The sequence below is a fragment of the Macaca thibetana genome, chromosome 2, assembly GCF_024542745.1.
Source record: "Macaca thibetana thibetana isolate TM-01 chromosome 2, ASM2454274v1, whole genome shotgun sequence".
Lineage (NCBI taxonomy): Eukaryota > Metazoa > Chordata > Mammalia > Primates > Cercopithecidae > Macaca > Macaca thibetana.
Genome location: NC_065579.1, coordinates 4810250 through 4831650, shown reverse-complemented (window position 1 = coordinate 4831650; position 21401 = coordinate 4810250). Strand labels below are relative to the sequence as shown.

The 21401-nt window shown below is 40.7% G+C and overlaps 1 long non-coding RNA gene across 1 annotated transcript; it reads right to left on the bottom strand.

The window, feature by feature from the left end:
* Positions 1-835: 835 nt before the first annotated feature.
* On the bottom strand, positions 836-21401 carry LOC126948010 (uncharacterized). The gene is made up of 3 exons (XR_007723306.1): positions 21308-21401; positions 18792-18991; positions 836-890 (listed from the first exon to the last, which is right to left on the bottom strand). It is a non-coding gene; the product is annotated as an uncharacterized LOC126948010 (long non-coding RNA).

The following is a 21401-nucleotide window of genomic DNA, read 5'->3' as shown; positions in this document are numbered from 1 at the left end:
CCACAAATAATAAGAACTGTTTGCCTAAGAGTAAATGATCACCACACATTGATTTCATCCACTTTAGCCAGGTGAGGTGGCACACGGCTGTAATCCTGGCTACTCACGAAGCTGAACTGAAAGAATTGCTTGAGCTTGGAAGGTCGAGGCTGCAGTGAGCTGTGATTGTGTAATTGCGCCACTGCACTCGAGCCTGGGCGATGGACCGAGACTATCTCAAAAAAAAAGTTTGCTTTGTAACCCACAGAATATATGCCTAAAATGTTGTTTTCTTATTTTATTTTATTTATTTATTTTTTTGACACGGAGTCTCACTCTGTCGCCCACGCTGGAGTGCAGTGGCACGATCTCGGCTCACTGCAAGCTCCACTTCCCGGGTTCATGCCATTCTCCTGCCTCTGCCTCCCGAGTAGCTGGGACTACAGGAGCCCGCCACCGCGCCCAGCTAATTTTTTTGTATTTTTAGTAGAGACGAGGTTTCACCGTGTTCGCCAGGATAGTCTCGATCTCCTGACCTCGTGATCTGCCCGCCTCAGCCTCCCAAAGTGCTGGGATTACAGGAAGTGAGCCACCGTGCCTGGCCCTTATTTTATTTTTTTAAGATCATTTACAAACTATTTCTTGTTAGGAAAAATATTTATTTCTTAATTATTTATTATAATTATTATATTTATTTATTAATTATTTATCATCTGAACAATGTATGACATGCTAATATCAAAGAGCACTGGAAGGAGAGAGATTTACAACCAACCTCTGGCAACCTTACTGTCTAACTTGGGGTAACCCCTGCTGTTCAAATGAGAGAAAATGAGAGCCAGAAAAGTTACCTTCTACTACGTCTACGTTAGCATTAGAAGTTGAACAGTACTTGAGAAATTTTTTCTTCCCTAAAAAATATAAAATGGAGAAAAACACAATTAAACAGCATTATATTCATCTTTCTTATTTTTAGAATAAGAAAGATTATGCCTGGTTTACTGAAGGATTGCTTGAAGAGTATCAGTCTATCAGAACAATAGCATTCAGAAAAGGCCTGGCTAACCCAGAGGCCTTGCCACCCTGGTCTACCTGCCTAGTTGGGCCTTGCTGGAAGCACTTGTGGCTGCCACCTACAGGCCTGCTTCCAGCCTATACGCCTTGTGGCAAAAGCTGCATGGCATTTGGCAGACTGGAAAATCATGCAAATATTCATGATCTGGCCAAAATCCCTAAATGAGGGTGAGCAAGCTGTTAAGAGAAATTCAACTGTATCCTATTAAATGCATTTGCAGGAACTTATGAAGATGTTTATCTCAAGGAACAGGAGATTTGGGAAGTACAGGTTGGTCATCATGAAATATCTGACAGTTTATAGTGTAAGGTGGGATTGACACTAATCTAGTGATTCCAGGGTAAGAACTAGGGTTAACAAGTGGAAACTGCTGCCTAGTAATTAAGAGTAAAGGCTGCAGTCATCTTGGCTGTGGTGATGGTTTCACAGATACACCATGACGTATTTTATACTTTGGATATGTGCAGTGTATTTTATTTCAACTTCAGTAAAGTAGAAAAGAGTATAAGCTATAATGTCAGATAGTTTGGGCTCTATTGCTTAGCCACTTACTATCAGTGTGATCTAGAACAGAGATCCCCAACCCTTGGGCTGTGGACAGGTATTGCAGGAGGTGAGTGCAAGTGAGCCAGCAAAGCTTCATCTGTATTTATAAGCCACTCCCCATCACTCACATTACCCCCTGAGCTCCACCACCTGTCAGAGCAGCGGCAGCATTAGATTCTCATAGGAGTGTGAGCCCTATTGTGAACTACACATGAGAAGGATCTAGTTGCATGTTCCTTATGAGACTCTAATGCCTGATGATCTGTCGCTGTTTTCCGTCACTTCCAGATGGCACCGTCTGGTTACAGGTAAACAAGCTCAGGGCTCCCACTGATTCTACATTCTGTTGAGTTGTAGAATTATTTCCTTATATATTACAATGTAATCATAAGAGAAATAAAGTGCACAATAAATGTAATGAGTTTGAATCATCCTGAAACCACCACCTCCCTCCCCAACAGTACATGAAAAATGTGTCTTCCATGAAACTTGTTCCTTGTACCAAAAGGGTTGACGACTGCTGATCTAGAACACATTCTTCAACCTCTAATACATCTCCTGGAGTCAATATGAAGTTAGGTGAGATAATGCATATAAAGTGCTTAGCATGGAATCAACATGTGGCAATCATTTACTGTTAGGCAAACAATTACTGTTATTTTGAGGTACTTTTTCGTTGGCATTCTTAAAATCGGAAGGAGTAGTTTAATATACGGCTACTGGGCATAGAAGGGGAGAATTGGGGCCCTGAATTTCTGGACCCTTTGAAAGGACATCAAAGAGCACTGGAAGGAGAGAGATTCACAGCCAACCTCTGGCAACCTCACTCTCTAACTTGGGGCAACCCCTGCTGCTCAATTAAGAGAAAATGAGAGCCAGGTAATCTTGGCATTAGAAGGAGCTTTTTGAGACTGGCTGGTCTTACTTCCACCTAATGGTCCCAGTCTAGCCATGAGATGTTCCTGCTTTCCTCATGTCCCTGCTCTCAGTCCCTCTGCAGAGAGCTCCTTCCCCAGTCAGCACTCTGCTGGCATCTGACAGCCAGGGGGCTTGCATACCAAACACTATTAAGTAGTTAAGTATTTAAAAACAGGTTGTGAGAAACACATTCATTTCCTGTTTCTTGCTGCCTTACTATGTGATGTTGAACAAGTCATTCCACTGCTCTGAGCCTCAGCTGACTAATCTGTATAATGGGACTGATATTATTGTCCTACTCTTGTGATATTGTAAAGTGCTTGTTTCTGCTCAGCACAGAGTTAAGTGCTCCATTAATGCCAGGTCATGAGATTATCATGCACATCATGAGAGGTAGTAGGTAAAATTGGTAGATATAGAATGCAGTGCCCAAGTCCTCAACTCACGAACCTGTGCAGCTACTGACAGGAGAAGGCCAAAGGGCTTTCTTTCTCCCTAGATAATTCAGGTACATTTTAGACAATGGTTCTCCAGCGCTAATGTACCTGCCTTTGTTCTCCTAACCTACTGGGTTTGCTACCTCCCGAAATTCCACTTTCCCTTATTGAATTTAATACCTCAGTAATTATCCTTAAATTTGGATCTCCAGGTTTTTCTTTGCTTTGATCTTTTTAGCCCCATGATAGAACGGATGGTCTCCAGCTTATACCTTCCTCAGATGCGAGCATTTCATATGTCCAAGCAGCAGCTGGCCTGCCTCCTACTCAGTGTACCAGTGACCTATAGGCCCTATATTCTGCCTTCAAGAATCTGTGACTGCTCCTGGGTACGCAGCCTGGAACCTTCTTTGCTGGGGCCTCTCAACCCCTGGAACATGTTAGGCATCACAAGAGCCTGGCACCACTTTCCCTCTCTCCCTAAAACATCACATACATACGCAAACACAAACTCACACACACACTATTGGAGCATGAGCCCTGGTCACACTTCCATTAGATCCAATGGTAACAGTTGCCTCATCATTCCTTTCCACTACATTCTTCACCCCTTTCACTTACTTCGGAAGGTCTGTTGCTAATATCTTCAGTCCTTTTGGTCAAGGCCCTGTCTCTGACCCCAAATGTCACTCACAAAGCCTAATGTTGTGGTTAACAATATTTGCAATTACTACTAAAATATTTGATGGCACACATATGTTAAAAATGAAAAGAAGTTTTCTGGAAGAGTATTTGTTAATATTTATCAAAGAGGTTATCTGTATAATAATCATACCTAACATGAATGTTTGCCATGTACCAAACACTGTTAACTCTTATTTTCCTATCTTCAACTCTATAAAACAGAGACTTGCGTTACTACCACTTTATCCCACTTTTAGAATTCTCATAAGTGAATCATCTCAGATTCATTCAAATTGTATGTATACAAAAATGTATCACAGCATGGTTCAAATTGAGTTATATCCATATAATGGAATATTATGCAACCATTAAATATCAGAACATTCAGGAATGTTTAATATTTTGAAAATGATAATTAAATATTAAATAAAAACAATATATGCATATTTTTATACAACATGAGCCCGATATTATCCATGGGCACATAAACCAAAAAAGAAAACAAACAGAGAGAGATGTGACAAAATCCTGACAGTGAATATCTCTGAGGGAGAATTCCTTGCTTTATTCCCTTGTCTCTGTCATTCAATTTTCCACAATAAACATGCTTTAGTGTTATAATCAGAAAAGGTAAATGTATTAAAAATATATTTTGCTATAGCACAATGTAGTTAAGTTTCGCTTAATTTCTGCTGGAGCCCAAGTGTCCTGCTCGTCCTCGGGAGCTTCACAGTCTCTCCGATGCAGTCCACGGATGTGAATTAACATTATTTCCAAAGAAGAGGACCCAGAAATGTAAGGAAGTTTAAATTTACTCCAATGTACAGAAAATATCCAAATAAAGCAACCTATGGTCACTTAGTGCCAAGAAATGAATCCTCATTAAGGACCCACCAAACTTCCTGCACTGCCCTTAGAAATGGAAATTTAGCTACCACGTGTTAGGTTTTCTCTTTTCCACCAGGATGTTTTCTTCTTCCAGGATTTTTTATCTCAGCGATATCCTTGGTTTCTTTCCTCCCCACCAGCCCTTGTCTCTCCCAAATCTAGTCGGTCCTGGTTCTGTTTAAATCCTGCCTGGAGGTGCCTCCAAACAGACTCCCCTTCTGACCTGTGAGCCAGAACAGAACTGCATGTTTGTGCCTTTGGTAAAACTGGGCCACCTGAAGCACCACCACTTTCTTTCTTTTCTTTTTTTTTTTTTTTAGATGGAGTTTCACTCTTGTTGCCCAGACTGGAGTGCAATGGCGCAATCTCAGCTCACTGCAACCTCCGTCTCCCGTGTTCAAGCAATTCTCCTGCCTCAGCCTCCCAAGAAGCTGGGATTACAGGTATGAGCCACCACACCCGGCTAATTTTTTGTATTTTTAGTAGAGACAGGGTTTCACCATGTTGGCCAGGCTGGTCTTGAACTCCTGACCTCAGGTGATCTGCCTGCCTCGGCCTCCCAAAGTGCTGGGATTACAGGCATGAGCCACCACGCCCAACCCAAGCACCACCACTTTCTTTTAACTACCAAAGAACTTTGGCAAACAGTTGATTCCAGGAAAAAAGCTGTTTCTTTCTCTAGGGGGAAAATGTAACAAATGCAAAATCTTTCATCTAACTGCAGTAAAAAATAGACACTTCTCTTCCATTTTAGTCATTATTTCTAGACATATTGAAAGGAGCATGGATGTCTAGTCTCCCATAATCTGGACCTAAAGCCAGGCTCTAGAATGGGTTAGGAGAGCATGTGCAAGACTGTGAAGGTTGTTCATCTACAAAATAGGGCTAATAACTTTGAGGACTGTTGAAAGAATAAAAATTGTACATAAATGATAACATAAGTATACATAAACCTAGCACTCAGATCTTTGTTTCTAATGCCATTCTCCAATAAAAGGAACCAAAGCTCCTTGGAAAAATGGCTGAATCTAGGACTGAGGACACAAATATACAAGATGAGCCTCTTGTAGTACACACCCCAAACACCCCCAAACACACACCCCCCCCCCCCCAAAAAAAAACAAAAAAAAAAAAAAAAACCCCCCCCCCCCCCCCCCCCCCCCCCCCCCCAAAACCCACAACACCCCCCCCCCCCCCCCCCCCCCCCCCCCAAAAAAAAACAAAAAAAAAAAAAAACCCCCCCCCCCCCCCCCCCCCCCCCCCCCCCCCCCCCCCCCCCCCCCCCCCCCCCCCCCCCAAAAAACTGCCAGAACATACAAAAGTGCTTAAAAAATTAATGAGGATGGGTCAAATGGGTACAGGAGAAATGAAGGAGCTCCCAATGACCAAAGTTGGAACTATCTGAACAACAAAAAAAATCAGTACTGTTTTATAACCCAAAGTATAAATAAATATTTGTGAACCCACACTGATATAAATAAGTTATAGAATAAATAAACAAATGAGCGAGAAGAGAGAAATCTCTCATGCAGAAGAATTCAAACAATTTATGTAGATACTACACGCTTGCTAATTATAGGCTATTCATAGTGATTTCCTTCCAAAGAGTACAGTGTAGAAAAGAAGGAAGAGAGAAGCTTTGCAGTGGAGAGATTTGACTGACACTACGCCAACCAGCCAGGTGATCAAGGTCAACATCCACAGTGGCAAGTCATGCTGAGAGTATGTTATCCTTAATATAACGGGATAGGAATGGCACTTTGCCTCTGTGCACTTCCTTCCGAAAGCCCAGAATTCTAGTCTAATAGTGAGAAAAATGTTAGACAAATCCCAATAAAGCGACATGCTACAAAATACCGGTCTAGTAGTCCTTAAAATTGACAAGGTCATCAAAAGCAAAAGTAGTTTGAGAAACTGTCACAGCCAAGACGAGCCTAAGGAGAAATGACAACTAAATGCAACCTGGTGTCCTGGGTGAGATCATGGACAGGATAAAAAGCATCAGATAAAAACTAAGGAATTTTGAATAAATGACGAACTCTAGTTAATAACATAGCAGTATTGGGTTTTTGTTCTGGTTTTTGTTGTTGTTATTGTTGTTTTTGGTATTTTTTTGTTTTTTTGTTTTGAGAGAGGATCTCGCTCTGTCACCCAGGCAACCATAGCTCACTGCATCTTCAACCTCCCGGGCTCAAGCAGTTCTCCCATATCAGCCCCCAAGTAACTGGAATGACAGATGCACACCACCGTGCTCGGCTAATTAAAAAAAAAAAAAATTGTGTGTGTGTGCAGACAGGGTCTTGCTACGCTTCCAGGCTGGTCTTGAACTCCTAAGCTCAAGCAATCCTCCCACCTCAGGCTTCCAAAGTGCTGGGATTACAGGTATGATCCACTTCACCCGGCCTGTATTGGTTACTTAATTGTGATAAATAAACCATACTAATGTAAGATATTAACAATGAGGAAAATTGGGTGTGGGGTATGTGAGAACTCTCTGTGCTATCATCACAGTCTTTCAATAAACCTAACACTATTCAAAAATGAGAGTTTATTTTTTAAAAATTACACATACAAATATGCTTTACCAGCAGGGCATGGTGGTTCATGCCTGTAATCCCAGCACTTTGGAAGACTTGAGCCCAGGAGTTCGAGACCAGCCTGGGCAACAAAGCAAGACCTATCTAAAAAATAAAAAATTTAAAATTAGCCAGGCGTGGTGGCACACACCTGTAATCCTGGCTACTCGGGAGGCTGAACTGGGAGGATTGCTTGAGCCTAGGAGGTCGAGGCTGCAATGAGCTGCGATTGTGTAATTGCACCACTGCACTCGAGCCTGGGCAATACATCAAGACTCTGTCTCAAAAAAACAAAGTTTGCTTAGTAAACCACATAACATATGCCTAAATTGTTGTTTTCTTATGTTTTAAGATTATTTATAGGTTATTTCTTATTAGGAAGAGTATTTTATTTCTTAATTATTTATCATTAGAACAATGTATGACATGCTAATTATAAATTATATACTAGCAAAATCTCAATGCATTTTTATTGATTTTTTTTTTTTATCCTTGACAAATGGGAAGGGGAAACTATCGGGTGACGTGAACAGAATGGAAGGATAAAGGACTGGAATAAAAGGCCTCATACCACCACGGCGTTTACCTTTATTTTCTCCTCATACGATTAAACTCAGCCTCTTAGCATATCCTATTCTTGAGTAAAGCAGGGAGGCAGCGTCACAGCAGTGAAATCCACAGGCTCTGAGTTCTCACAGACCAGAGCTTGCATCCTGGTTCTCTAACACGTACCAGTTGTGTGGTCAGGGGAAATAATTTATCTCTACAAACTTCAGGCTCTTCATATGGGACCAAAGGGTAATAATATCTCCCCTTAGGACGGTTGCTAATATTAAATGAGATGACGTATATACAATGCTTAGCACAGTGTATATATAAACTCAACAATTGGTAGCTATTATTATTATTAAAGGGGTGTAAAATTTGGCCAGACATGATTGTAAAAGCAAAGTAGAAAATCAATATCTGGCCAGGTGCGGTGGCTCACACCTGTGATCCCAGCACTTTGGGAAGCCAAGGCGGGTGGGTCACCTGAGGTCAGGAGTTCAAGACCAGCCTGGCCAACATGGCAAAACCCCATCTCTACTAAAAACACAAAAATCAGCCGGGCTTGGTGGTGCAGGCCTGTGATCACACCTATTCAAGAGGCTGAGGCAGGAGAATCCCTTGAACCTGGAAGGTGGAGGTTGCAGTTGCAGTTGCAGTTAGCCAAGATTGCCCTCTGCGCTCCAGCCTGGGAGACAAAGACCTATCTCAAGAAAAGGGCAGGGCAGGGCAGGGCAGGGCAGGGACGGGACGGGAAGGGACGGGACGGGACAGGACAGGAAGGGAAGGGACCGGGAGGGGAGAGGAGGGGAGGGGAGGGGAGGGGAGGGAAGGGAAGGGAAGGGAAGGGAAGGGAAGGGAAGGGAGATCCATGAGTTCAGAGAGAGATATAAATAAACAATTGAATAAATAAATGGGGAGAATAAATCTTCTGTACAGAATTCCAGATAATTTATGCACATAGAGCTCCTCAGACAGGGCTACACAACTCTGCACTCCTTAACCCTGGCTGCTGGCAGTGACTTCCTTCCACAATGCATGGTATGGGGGGTGAGGAGGAAGTAACCTCGCGGTGGAGAAACCCACCAAACACTGCTCAGTCAGATGAAGAAGGTTAATTTCAAAATTGATACATCATGCTGCTAGCATGGCGTGATGAGCATAGCACATTACCTCTTACGTTCTTCCTCCCTAAAACCTACAACTCCTGTCTATCCATGAGAAAAACATCAGACAAACCCCAATTGAAGGGCATTTTATAAAACACCTAATACCCCTCAAAGCTGTCAAGGTCAGCACAAACAAGCAAAATCTGAGGAAATGTCATGGTCTAGGTGAGCGCAAGGAGACATAACGCTTCAATCTAATGTGGTATCTTGAATGGAATCCTGGTACATGAAAAAGATATTAGGTCTGTGAAATAAAAAAATTTTAATAATAAAAGGACGTTAGGCAAAAGTAAGGAAGACTGAGTTACGGACTTTAGACTTCAGTTAATACTAACACATCAATATTGGTTTACTTGTTGTAATAAATGCACCATACCAATGTAAGATGTTGACCAAAGAGGAAGCTGCCCAAGCAGTCAGATGGCTTGGGCCAGGAGTTCAAGACCAGTCTCAACAACATGGTAAAACCCGCCTCTACAAAAAATACAAAATAACAATAATAGCCAGGCAACACGTGCCTGTAGTCCCAGCTACTCAGGAGGCTAAAGTGGGAGGATTGCTTGAGCCCCGGAGGCAGAGGTTGCAGTGAGTCGATATCATGCCACTGCACTCCAATCTGGGGGACAGAGTAAGACCCCATCTAAAAATATAGGGGAAACTGACTTTGTTTGGGATATATGGGAACTCTCTATCCTATCTTCATAATTTTTCTGTAACTCTAAAACTATTGTAAAATAAAAAGTTCATGTTTTAAAAAAGCAGTGGGAATAGAATGCTTGTTACAGTAATTGGGAACTACCTGTTTTAAAGCAGTCTTGTCTTTGTTTATTAATTTGTTAAAGTAATTGAAGTCTCCATGATAGCAATGTCAGAATTTAGATCTAGATGGATGGTATGAACTAGTTTCGGTTTAAAAAACAAACAGAACATCCTCAGTTTAGTGGGATGCCTCTGCCCCCTAGTGTCTTAACATTCAATCTGCGTTTAGTGGCAGAGGACAGCCTGCAAGCTTCAGTCACCTGATGTTTCAAGGTCTGGACAAGAGTGGAGACATTCTCAGAGCACCTGATCTACTAGGATCATATTCCAGTTCGTTCGTACACCCAGAACCTTTGCACCGCTGAGTGGTCCTTGAAGACACTGGTACACGCACGTGAGGGAACCAGCTGGTGGGAATGTAAAAGGCAGGAGAGCAGTTTGACATGTGACTAGGAAGCCTTACAAATGTGTATAGACCAGGTGCAGTGTGACTCACACGTGTAATTCTAGCACTTTGGGAGGCTGAACTGGGCAGATCACTTGAGCTCAGGAGTTTGAGTCCAGCCTGGGCAATATGGCGAAATACCCTCTTTACAAAAAAAAATTTACAAAAATTAACTGGGCATGGTGTGCACGCCTGTGGTCCCAGTTACTCGGGGCAGGGGATGGGGGTGGTGGGGAAGGGAATAAGGGCTGAGGAGGGAGGATGGTTTGAGTCTGGGAGGTGGAGCTTGCAGTGAGCCGAGATCACTGACATGGTTTAAATGTTCATGATATAATGTTTAGCAAAACTCTAAACAATGTGGTCAAAACTTTAAGGAATACCACAGATGTACTTTAAGGAATACCACAGAGAGAGATATATATATCTATATATATATATAATTATATAAAATATGTATAAATATATAAATATAAATATTTATATATAAATATATAATATATAAATATAAATATATAAATATATTATATTTATATAAATATATAAATATAAATATAAATATATATTTATAAATAAATATATAAAAATATATTTATACATAAATAAATATATAAAAATATATTTATATATATATAAAAATATATAAATATAAATAAAATATATAAATATAAAATATATATATAATTTGTATCTACTATGCTAGCAGCATCTGAGACATACATCTGTGGTCCCACCAGGACTTTGATCTCAGCCTTATCTCAGCCCTTTACCATCTGGTGGCAAATGACTCTCTGGAGCACCTTCCCAAGGCTCCTGGACCACAGGCAATTGGGAATGTGGCCTTGCCCAGTTCTTCTCACTGCCACTGCAACAGGCTGGCTCCTCAGTGAACCTCCTTCCCTGACTTCTCAGGTTTCCCCAGGAATCACAGTACAGTTTTTCTCCACTCGAGGTTCCCATCCCTACCACTCTAGAACTTCTAGCATCCCACAAGGTGTGGGGTCATCTCTGAGATTTACACCAGCACCCAAACCCAGTCATACTTACCAAATCTCTCCTCCCTCAGTTGTGGAATTTTATTGAATCCCAGCTCTTATATCATTCATTCTTCCAAAATCAATTATTTATAAAATAAAATTTAGCTTTTGTACACAAAAGTCAGACTTTGAAATTCAAAATCCTTTTTCTCCAGGTAAGGTCTCTTCTAGGACTTCAAAAATCTATTTAGAAAACTTAAGTGCTAATAATTGTTTTCTTTCTTTCTCTTTGCATTCCTGCTATAACCTTACCCTGAATGCACATAGAAAGGCCTTGTGGGTGGTTGAATGATGAGGGGAGGGAGGAGAGTAAACGGGAACTAATCTACATACACACACATGTATATATGTGCATATATGCATACATGTTTATATAAAGAATAGGGAAATTCATTCTACAAAAGTTTTAATGATTGTCTATGCATTATTTCTTCTTTTTAAATACGTTTCCATATTTTCCAAATTTCACAAACAAGTTTTATATAATCAGAAAAAGAAAATTATATATGAAAAAGAAACAGATAAGATGTCTGCCTCCGGCATCACCATCCATAGTGAAGGAAAGTAGGGAACACAAGCTTTCTGTTGGCCACATCTCATCTGCAGTTCCTGGTACTTGATCTTTGACCTTATTGATCACTCTCTCCTTGAAACACTTTTTCCTTAAATATTGGAACACCAAGCTGTCTTAAGCTCTTTTTGTAGTTCTCTATCCATCAAAAACCTAGATCTCAGCTAGGCACAGTGGCTTACTCCTGTAATCCCAGCACTTTGGGAGGACAAGGTGGGCAGATCACTTGAGGTCAGGAGTTCAAGTCCAGCCTGGCCAACATGGTGAAACCTTGTCTGTAATTAAAACACAAAAATCAGGCAGGTGTGGTGGTGTGCACCTGTAATCCTAGCTACTTGGGAGGCTGAGGCAGGAGAATCACTTGAACCCTGGAATGGGGGGAGGTTGCAGTGAGCCAAGATTGCGCCACTGCACTCCGGCCTGGGCGACAGAGTGAGATTCCATCAAAAAACAAACAAAACAAAAAAACCTAGATCTCAAGCCTGAGTCTGATTCTGTAATGGGACAAAACGTGTGTGTTGAAGGCGGGTGAGTGGGGAGAGGGGGGCAGTTGGTGAGTATGAAGCAAGAGGGTAATTTACACGTAGGAGTAATGTGACTCATTTGTAGCCAGTGGGCAGACTGTGGTAAAATAAAGATGACCATATATCCCCTTGAATCTGGAAGCCTCTATGACTATTTTGACCAGTAGAATATGGCACCAGTGACATTTAAGGCTCAGATCTTAAGACACTGGCAGCTTCCACTTTCTGTCACTTGGAATACTTTCTGTAGGAGTCCACTTTGTCAAAAGTGAACTAGTCTGAGAATACTCTGCTGTGAGGAAGCCCAAGCTAACCACATGGATGTGCCATTTGAAGAGAGACATAATAAAATGGTTGTCGTTCTAAGCCACTAAGTTTTGGGTTGTTAGTCACGCAGCAATAGATAATTGGAAGTTTCCCTCCTATAAAAGGGATTAATACTATCCTTGTGGCTATATAAGAGGAGCTATAGTGAGAACTGCAGCCATATTAAACTTTAACTATCATCATGGAAGTTTCTAGAATTACTGTGGAGGAAGAGGCTTTTCTGTATAGGAAAATACTTTGAAAAGCCCATTAGGAGTAGAAGGTGAGATCCTAGGGGATGAGTTGACAAAGAGAAATAAAAGATATAATCAAACCACTTTGAATTTGAATTGCGCAGGAATTTGGAGGTAGGAAAGAGCAGAGAATAGAGAAGCAAGTAGAAATAAGGGAACAGAAATGAAGGAGAGGCGAGAAATGTGGCCAGGGAACAGAGATCAAGTTTCAAAAATAACTGAAAGGCTTTTTAAAAACACAGGCATCTAACAAATTTGATGTTGATTGTATATCCATGGGGAAAATCTCTATTAGATTAGCAGCCCCTGGCGCAGTTTTTCTAATTAATTACTAAAATACCTGAAAATCCCTATGTCTCCAAAATGTCCATAAAGTTTGCTACTAGTATAGATAACTTTTGTGACATTTCTGTTTTGTTTTTAAATTTACGTGGAAATTTTTTTAAGTATCTGAGTGCCACTCATAGGCTGACTTGGTACAGAAGAAGGATAACAGATGCCATTTCCTAAACTGAATTAATTTAGACATAGTGATTTTCAACCAGAGGTGATTTTGCCCCCCAAGGAATACCTGATAATTTCCTAAGGCACTTTTGATTGTCTTGACTGGGACAAGGACTGGGATGGGGCAGGGAAGAAGGACAGCAACTGGCACCAAGTGGGCAGAAGCCAGGGATGCTGTCAAGAATCCTGCAGTGCACAGCCTAGCCATCCACCAGGAAGAATCTTCCAGCCTAAAATGTCAATAGTGCCAAGATTGAGGAGTCCTGATTTAGAGGAAGTCAAAGATCCAAATCAAAGGTGTCCATGAGAGCCTAAGCCCCCTGCAGGAAGTACAGGAATCCTGAAGAAGACATTAGACTTTCCACGATCCATGGAATGTGGCTTGAATCCATCTTATGTAAATTATCGGGCAGAGGGTGATTCTAATTAACCTCTAGGTTACGGCATCAAATAAGAAAAACTAATCAGTTAAAGTTCTTAATTGCAAGTAACAGAAACTAACTCTGGAGAAACTGAACAGAAAAGGAAGGTATTAGGTAGTAGTGGGCAGCTCACAGAATCTCTGGAACAGTTGAAGGACCTGAGCTGGAGGCTAAGTAGAAAAAAACAACACTTCAAAGCATCCTACAGAATGGTCCATGAAGATATCGGCGCCTCCACCACTGGCACAGACACTGCTGGAATAAAGGAAGGATGAATGTTCTGGCAATCAAGATAGAATGGATGCTTCCAAATAAAGAAAGGAAAAAGAAGCAGGACCTCAAAGTTTCATTTTGAAAACATTTAATATCTTTCGGCCTTAACATGAGAAAGTGAAAACTCAGCCACGTAAGCTCAAAACCTCAGCGTCATTGTTGACTCCATAATAGTAATCCAAGTCAAAATACACTTGGATAAATACATTGCCCTCCTAACAGGACTTCTGGTTTTAGTCTTCCACCTATAACCAACACTACATCCACTGGTAGAGTAACCTGCTATTTGGATTACGGTGCTTCCCTGCAAAGAAATTATGCATACATTACCTTTCAAAACAAATCCAAACATAATTTGACATCATTCACAGCACTCTGTGGTCTGTTCTGGACCTACACTCCAGTCTTCTCTCCCACTACTCATCTGGTCAAATGATTTGCTTATTGAGCCCTAAGCATACTTGGCAAATGGTTTTCTTTCTTCTGCACCTTTATTCTCACCATTCTCTCTTCTGAGATGCCTTTTCACCTTTTATCTATCTAAATCTCACATTCGTCCTTTAAAATCCAGCTCAAAACTCACAGAACACCTAACAATACCACCAACCTACTTTGTGATCTTGAGAAAATGATTACATTTCTCTGAACTTAAAAAAGTACAAAGCGGAACATTGTATTTTGTATTCGTATTACACAATGTATACAATTAACATCGCATTTTTATTACATTTTGCTGAAAACTTTGTATTAGGAAACCACATTGTCTACACTGTGCTCTAGTGGAACTGGAAGCTCTAAACCTGTAGTCCTGAGGCACCGGGAGGGTGAGTGCAAGAGCACGGTAATTCCGGTGACTTCTTTGCTAATGAAGTAGGACTCATTTTCAAGTCCACCCTTTATCAAACAGATCTCTATGTTGCAATCTAACATACAGAAGACTGTATCTCATGATAACCTTTTCTTCCAGTGCTTTCAAACAGTGAGGCTTTAACACTTACATGAAACAGTTCTGAAAATTAAAAACACTTCCATCTCTTTTATTCTCTCTGAACAGACAATATGTTTTAATGGAGCAAATTCTCAACTTTCAGACTGCAAATTCAAGTGCATAATAAATATTGCATTTCTTGGGCTGGGCGGGGTGGCTCGCTCCTATAATCCCACCACTTTGGGAAGCCGAGGCAGGTGGATCACTTGAGGTCAGGAGTTCGAGACCATCCTGGCCAACATGGTGAAACCCTGTCTCTACTAAAAATACAAAAAGTAGCCGGGTGTGATGGTGTGTGCTTGTAATCCCAGCTACTCAGGAGGCTGAGGCAGGAGCATTACTTGAACTCAGGAGGCGGAGGTTGCAGTGGGACGAGATCAAATCATTGTACTCTAGCCTGGGCAACAGAGCGAGACTCCATCTCAAAAACATCTACATCTATATCTATCTATGTATCTATCTATCTATTGCATTTATTTAAATAGACTTAATTTTAACTGTACACCTTCATTTAATTGGTTTCTGGGAAGCAATTGCTGCCATTTTGGTAGTTCTCTCAGTATGAAAAATAAAATTAAGTCATTCTCCCATTATAGAGAGTGTGGTGGTTAATTTTATGTCTCACCTTGACTGGATTAAGAGATAACATGACAGCTGGTAAAGCATTACTTCTGGGTGTATCCATGAGGAAGTTTCTGAAAGAGACTGATTTTTGAAGCAGGGACTGAGTAAGGGAGATCTTCCCTCACTCAATGTGGGCAGGCACCATCCAGTCACCAAGTTCCTGGATAGAACAAAAAGGCAGAGGAAAGGAAAATACCCTCTGTCTCTCTCTTCCCCTCCCCCTCTCTCCCCCGGGAGCTGGGACACCCATCTTCTCCTATGCTTGGACATTCGAAGTCCACATTCTCCCCATTCCAACCAGAAACTGACACAAATACTATCCTGGCTGGGTTGTAGCCAGTTTTCTTAATGTATGTGCTGATTTCCTTAATTATTTCTTCCTATCTCTTCTGGCTATAGGATGGCTCAGTGGAATCCATTTTATTAACACCAACAATTAGTTGTTTCACACCCTGTGTGTAAGGCAGAAGAGTACGATCTGTCCGTTCTTGGAGATACCAGCTTCAAATTTGCCAACACCAGCAGCAATAATCAGGACAACACAGACAACCTGATATGTCCCTATAATCATGTTTTTGATAAAGTCTCCCTGACCTGAGGCGTCAGCGATAGTCACTTGCTGGTCTCCAATTTCCACAGGGAGGTATCAATGGTAAGTAATATCACATTCACACTCAGCCTTCAGTTTATCCAACACCCAGGAATAGTGGAAGAAGCCCTTTCCCATCTCAGCAGCCTCCTTCTCGAATTTTTCAGTGGTTCTTTTTGATGCCACCACATGTGTAGATTGGATGGCTAGTAGTGGTGGACCTGCTCGAATCTACGTGTCCAATGGTGACAATGTTGATATGGGTCTTTTTCTTTCCCATTTTGGCTTTTAGGGGGTGGTTTTCATGACACCTGTGTTCTGGAAGCAAACCTGCGGCAATAGGAATCTATATGTATTGATATACATATACATATATTTCTATTCTTACTATAAGTAGTGCTTTTGGTGGCGGAGTTAGGCAGTCTAAACAACACTCTGTTTTCTGCTATTGCTCCCAGTTTTACCTGTGGTTAAGTTGGCCATATGACTAGGTTTTGGCCCACAGGATGTGGGGAGAAATGAAATAAGTCATTTCTATGCCAGCCCTTACAAATTATCTCAGACAATCCTCCGTGCTCTCCAAAGTGACCTTGGAAGCCACATGTTTCAGATGGAGTAGCTGGGAACAACCTGGGTCTTCAGTCTCCTGCCTTTGCAAGAGCTCCCAATGCACATCAGACTGCCATGTGAGAAGGAAATGACCCCGTATTGTGATTAAGTCCCTGAGATTTGGGGGTTTGCTTGCTCAAGCAGCGTATCCCATTCTGTCTCAACTGATACAATCACTGCATGCACACTACGTGTCAAGCACTACTCTGAGTGCCCATACATTAACTAATTTTATAACGAGATACACATATTAGCAAATATCATAACATCATGGTAACAGAATGATACAGAAGGACATGCCTAAAATGGCCATTGAACCCCAAATTTACCACACATGTCCTTCCAGTATTTCTTCTCCATTCTTTCTGCTTGTCTAAATCTCACCCTAAACTTCATTTCAGTTAAGGAACAAAGCGGCAAACGAGATACGTTAAAGTAAAAAGGAAGAAGTTCTAGTGTGTGTGTTTCTTTTATATAAACATGTGAATCCAGTCTATTTGCTAAGAACTTCTTAAGAGCTGTGGAGTCCTAAAACCTCTCCTGCTGATAGAGCCTGGTAAATTGACTGCAGAAAGTGGATTAATTTTGCCTTCTCTAAACACAAGCACCACTGCTGTTTAGGTGGGCCTCCAAATGGGGAAAGAGTAGGTCCCGTTGTTCTAGTGGTGTTTGTGAGTTGGACCAGGATTATAGCAGTTGTCGTAGGATATAGCCTCAACTTGATTTATCTTGGCCCTTCCTACCACCAAGGATTCTTAGGACCATACAAAGTATGAGAGAAAAAGGAGACTGTCGACAGCTTGTGACAATGGGCAGCAAAGATGTGGGAGCTGGTCCCTTTGCAAGGCACACAATTTGACTCACTCTTACAGACGAGGACGCTGGCAAGCTAGAAACTAGTTCGGTGTAGGCACCACTAAGAAGAATCACCATGCGAATTCCTCAAAGCCTAGTATATATATTTTTTTATTGTACAGGCCAAGTTACAGAATAGGATGAAGGTGGGGATTATGTTTTTAGTCTAAAACGGAAGCAAAGAGAAACAAACCAGAGTGTGAGCAAAAAATACCTCCAAGTAGGGGGAGAAAACCTCAGAACTGGGGGGGTGGGGAGGAAAGGGAAGGTACAATTTTGAACATGACATTGGCTTAAAAGATTATAAATTGTAAGAGGCATAGCAACTTCAAAAAAGAAAGAAAAAACTCAATTGCAAAAGCTTTTAATGATGGGAAGGTTGAAACAGAGTGAAGAAAAGCAGTGGTGTGCTGCTCAAACAACGGTGTATGGGTAAGCGTTTAACAACGGGCTCTTCCAAAATCAGTGTGTTCATATGCACGTTTCTTATAAATTTTACTGTGAATAAATGCTTCATTACTATCAATCCTATCTATTTCAACAAAGAAGCTGCTCACATCACTAACCTATGAGTTTAGCTCTGACATGAATATGGGTTGTATTTTCCTGCACATTAGTGAATAAGAGAAAAGTAAAACAATGAAAACGTACATTAGGAAAATTTAAATTAATGAAGATGTGCAAGACTTCTTTACTGAATTAGATAATAGTTTTCAAATACTGAGAGAATATTTTCTCAATTCTCTATGTTATTCACAATGTAAAACCACAGACAGAATACACTTTAAAATTTAATCTGTAGTATTATTTTTTTCCATCACTTTCTTAAGATTAGATAATCAACAAAAAACAAATCAAGCCCTGATTTGTAGTGTGTGCTGATTTCTACAGTGGAAATACTGCCACCGTAACTAGTTTCAAGCTATACCAGCAACATGTCCCTGAACACAGAGTTAGAAAGACAGGCGCAGTAGTACCTCATTGTATGCATAGTGTTTCCACCATACAAACGTAATGGACGAAAAAACCAAGTGCATCGAAAATAGTTCTTTATGCTTAGTAGTCACAGGTAATCTCTGAAGTCCCCCAAATTTCTAGCACTCCCAATCCCTTCAAATCTGATGAATCTGATTATGTTTAGGTGGCATGAATTATTTAGGAGCCTGAAACCTCTCAAGAGAGTGTTAGGAAGGGACACTGAAGGGAAAACACTTACCTCTTCCCGCTCTCTAGGCATGTCTCTCCTCCCATGTTTGCTTCTCTGAGGCCCTCTCTTCTACTCCAGGCCTCCCAGCAAAACCTGGTTTTCTTATAAAACCAGAAGAGCCTTGAATTGCCAACATTTCTCCTGCTAACATCCCCAAGGCAAGGTTACAAAAGCTGGCTGTCTTTTCAATGAGGACAGAAGAGAGAAGTCTGGAAAACATAACATAAATCGAGAATGTATCTCACTTCAGGAGTTGGTACAGCTGAAGCAAGGCTTCAGTGTGAACACTGACAATGGGGCCACATGTTCGCAGCCAGTAACGTATTAGATTAGCAATCCCTGGCACAGTTTTTCTAATTGATACTAAAATACCCGAAAAGACTTTATCATATATATATAATATATACATATATACTTATATATTTATACTTTTCTTTTTCCTTTTTTTTTTTTTTTTTGACAGAGTTTTGCTCTTGTGGCCCAGGCTGGAGTGCACTGGCATGATCTCAGCTCACTGCAACCTCCCCCTCCAGGGTTCAAATGATTCTCCTGCCTCAGCCTCCAGAGTAGCTGGGATTACAGGTACACACCACTACGCCCAGTTAATTTTTGTATTTTTAGTAGAGATGAGGTTTCACCATGTTGGCCAAAATGTTCTCCATCTCCTGACCTTGTGATCCGCCCGCCTCAGCCTCCCAAAGTATTGGGATTACAGGTGTGAGCCACCGCGCCCAGCCATATGTATACTTTTATATACATATACGCATATATAATATATACATGTATATACTTACAATATATACATATCTACTATATATAATAGATATACTATATTATATATACATATATACCATACTGTATATACATATATACACTGTATGTATATACATGTATATGCTTATTATATATACATATAAGTACATACACATATATGTGTACATGTATATATGTATATACTTATAATATACATCTATATACTTACAATATATGTATATATTAATAATATATGTATATATTTTATATATAATATATATGTGTATAACAATGAAAACCCTCTAGCCAGAATCATAAAGGAATAATCACTCTGGAGTAGAATTAAAGGGCATAGTTATGGTCAATACATACTTTACTACATAAAAATAAAGGAGGGGCTGGGTGCGGTGGCTCAAGCGTGTAATCCCAGCACTTTGGGAGGCCAACGCAGGCAGATCACCTGAGATCAGGAGTTCGAGACCACTCTGGCCAATGTGGCGAAACCCCATCTCTACTAAAAATACAAAAATTAGCCAGGAGTGGTAGCGGGCGCCTGTAATCCCAGCTACTTGGGAGGCTGAGGTAAGAGAATCGCTTGAACCCGGGAGGCAGAGGTTGCAGTGAGCCGAGATCGCACCACTGCACTCCAGCCTGGGCAACAGAGTGAGACTCCATCTCAAAAAAACAAAAATAAAATAAAATAAAATAAATAAATAGCAGGATGACAAGAAAAAACAAGATGATAGCTGTAAAAAATATTGTATCAAATAATAGAAGGAGATCTCATATATAGAGGAGTAGCCTAGTACCTGGCACACTAAATCAGTCTTTACTATGCATATAATCATAATAGTTGTTATAATAGAAAGATCCGAAGGAAGATTGTATCTCTGAATTTATTAAGGGACAAGAAAAAAAATCAGACAATAAGTTGGCATCTTCAGTATAATGAAAGAAGCTTGACCTCTAAGATACAAGCACAGTAAGCAATACAAATAAGTAAAGGAAATATTTCAAGTTTTATAATTCAAGAGTAAATCCTTAAAACTACTTAAAAAGCAGGAAAAGGCAAAAGTGTCACTGCAAAACAAAATGAAATTTCTGACATGCAGTAGATTCCAGAAAAGGTATAAAAATCGTTTTTTTAAACAATGTTAAACATAGAGGATTTCTAAACAACGATTAGAAGTACAATTTTAAAACTACAGCTAGTTCCAGGTGTGGCTGTATAAACTGATTCTTTCCTCCCCTTTCCCCACGCCACCACACTCACACATTCCATATCAGAGATAAATCATCACACACAATCTCCCCACAAAGAAGTCTGAATCCTCAGCAGAAGCTGTGCATATGGCAAAGGGTAAATAAGTTTGCTGACCAGTTGACCTTAGAATAGGAAGATTTTCCTTGATTATCTAGGTCGGCTGATCAAATCCACGGATGCTTACATGTGGAAAGCAGGGGTGGAAGGGTTAGCGTTAGAGTGATGTGGTGTTAGAAAGATTTGACCAGTCATTGCTGCCTTTGAAGACAGAAATGAGGCACAAGCAAAGAAATGTGGGCAGCCTCTCAAAAATGGAAAAGGAAAAATAAAAAAGGATTCTTCCCTAGAGACCCATTTCTTATTTCTGACCTTCAGAACTATAAGATCATAAATTCGTTCTGTTTTAAGCCACTAATTTGGGGTAATTTGTTATAGCAGCAACAGGAAATGAATACAAGCCGGAATAAATTCCACACAGCACACAAGGCTCTTTGCCTTTTATGCTCACCTTCTGCTCCTCGTCTCTATACTAAAGAGGCTGTCTTCTGTTGGGTCCATTTCATTTTTCTTCTGTATGCTTCTTTGTATCTTTTTTTTTAACA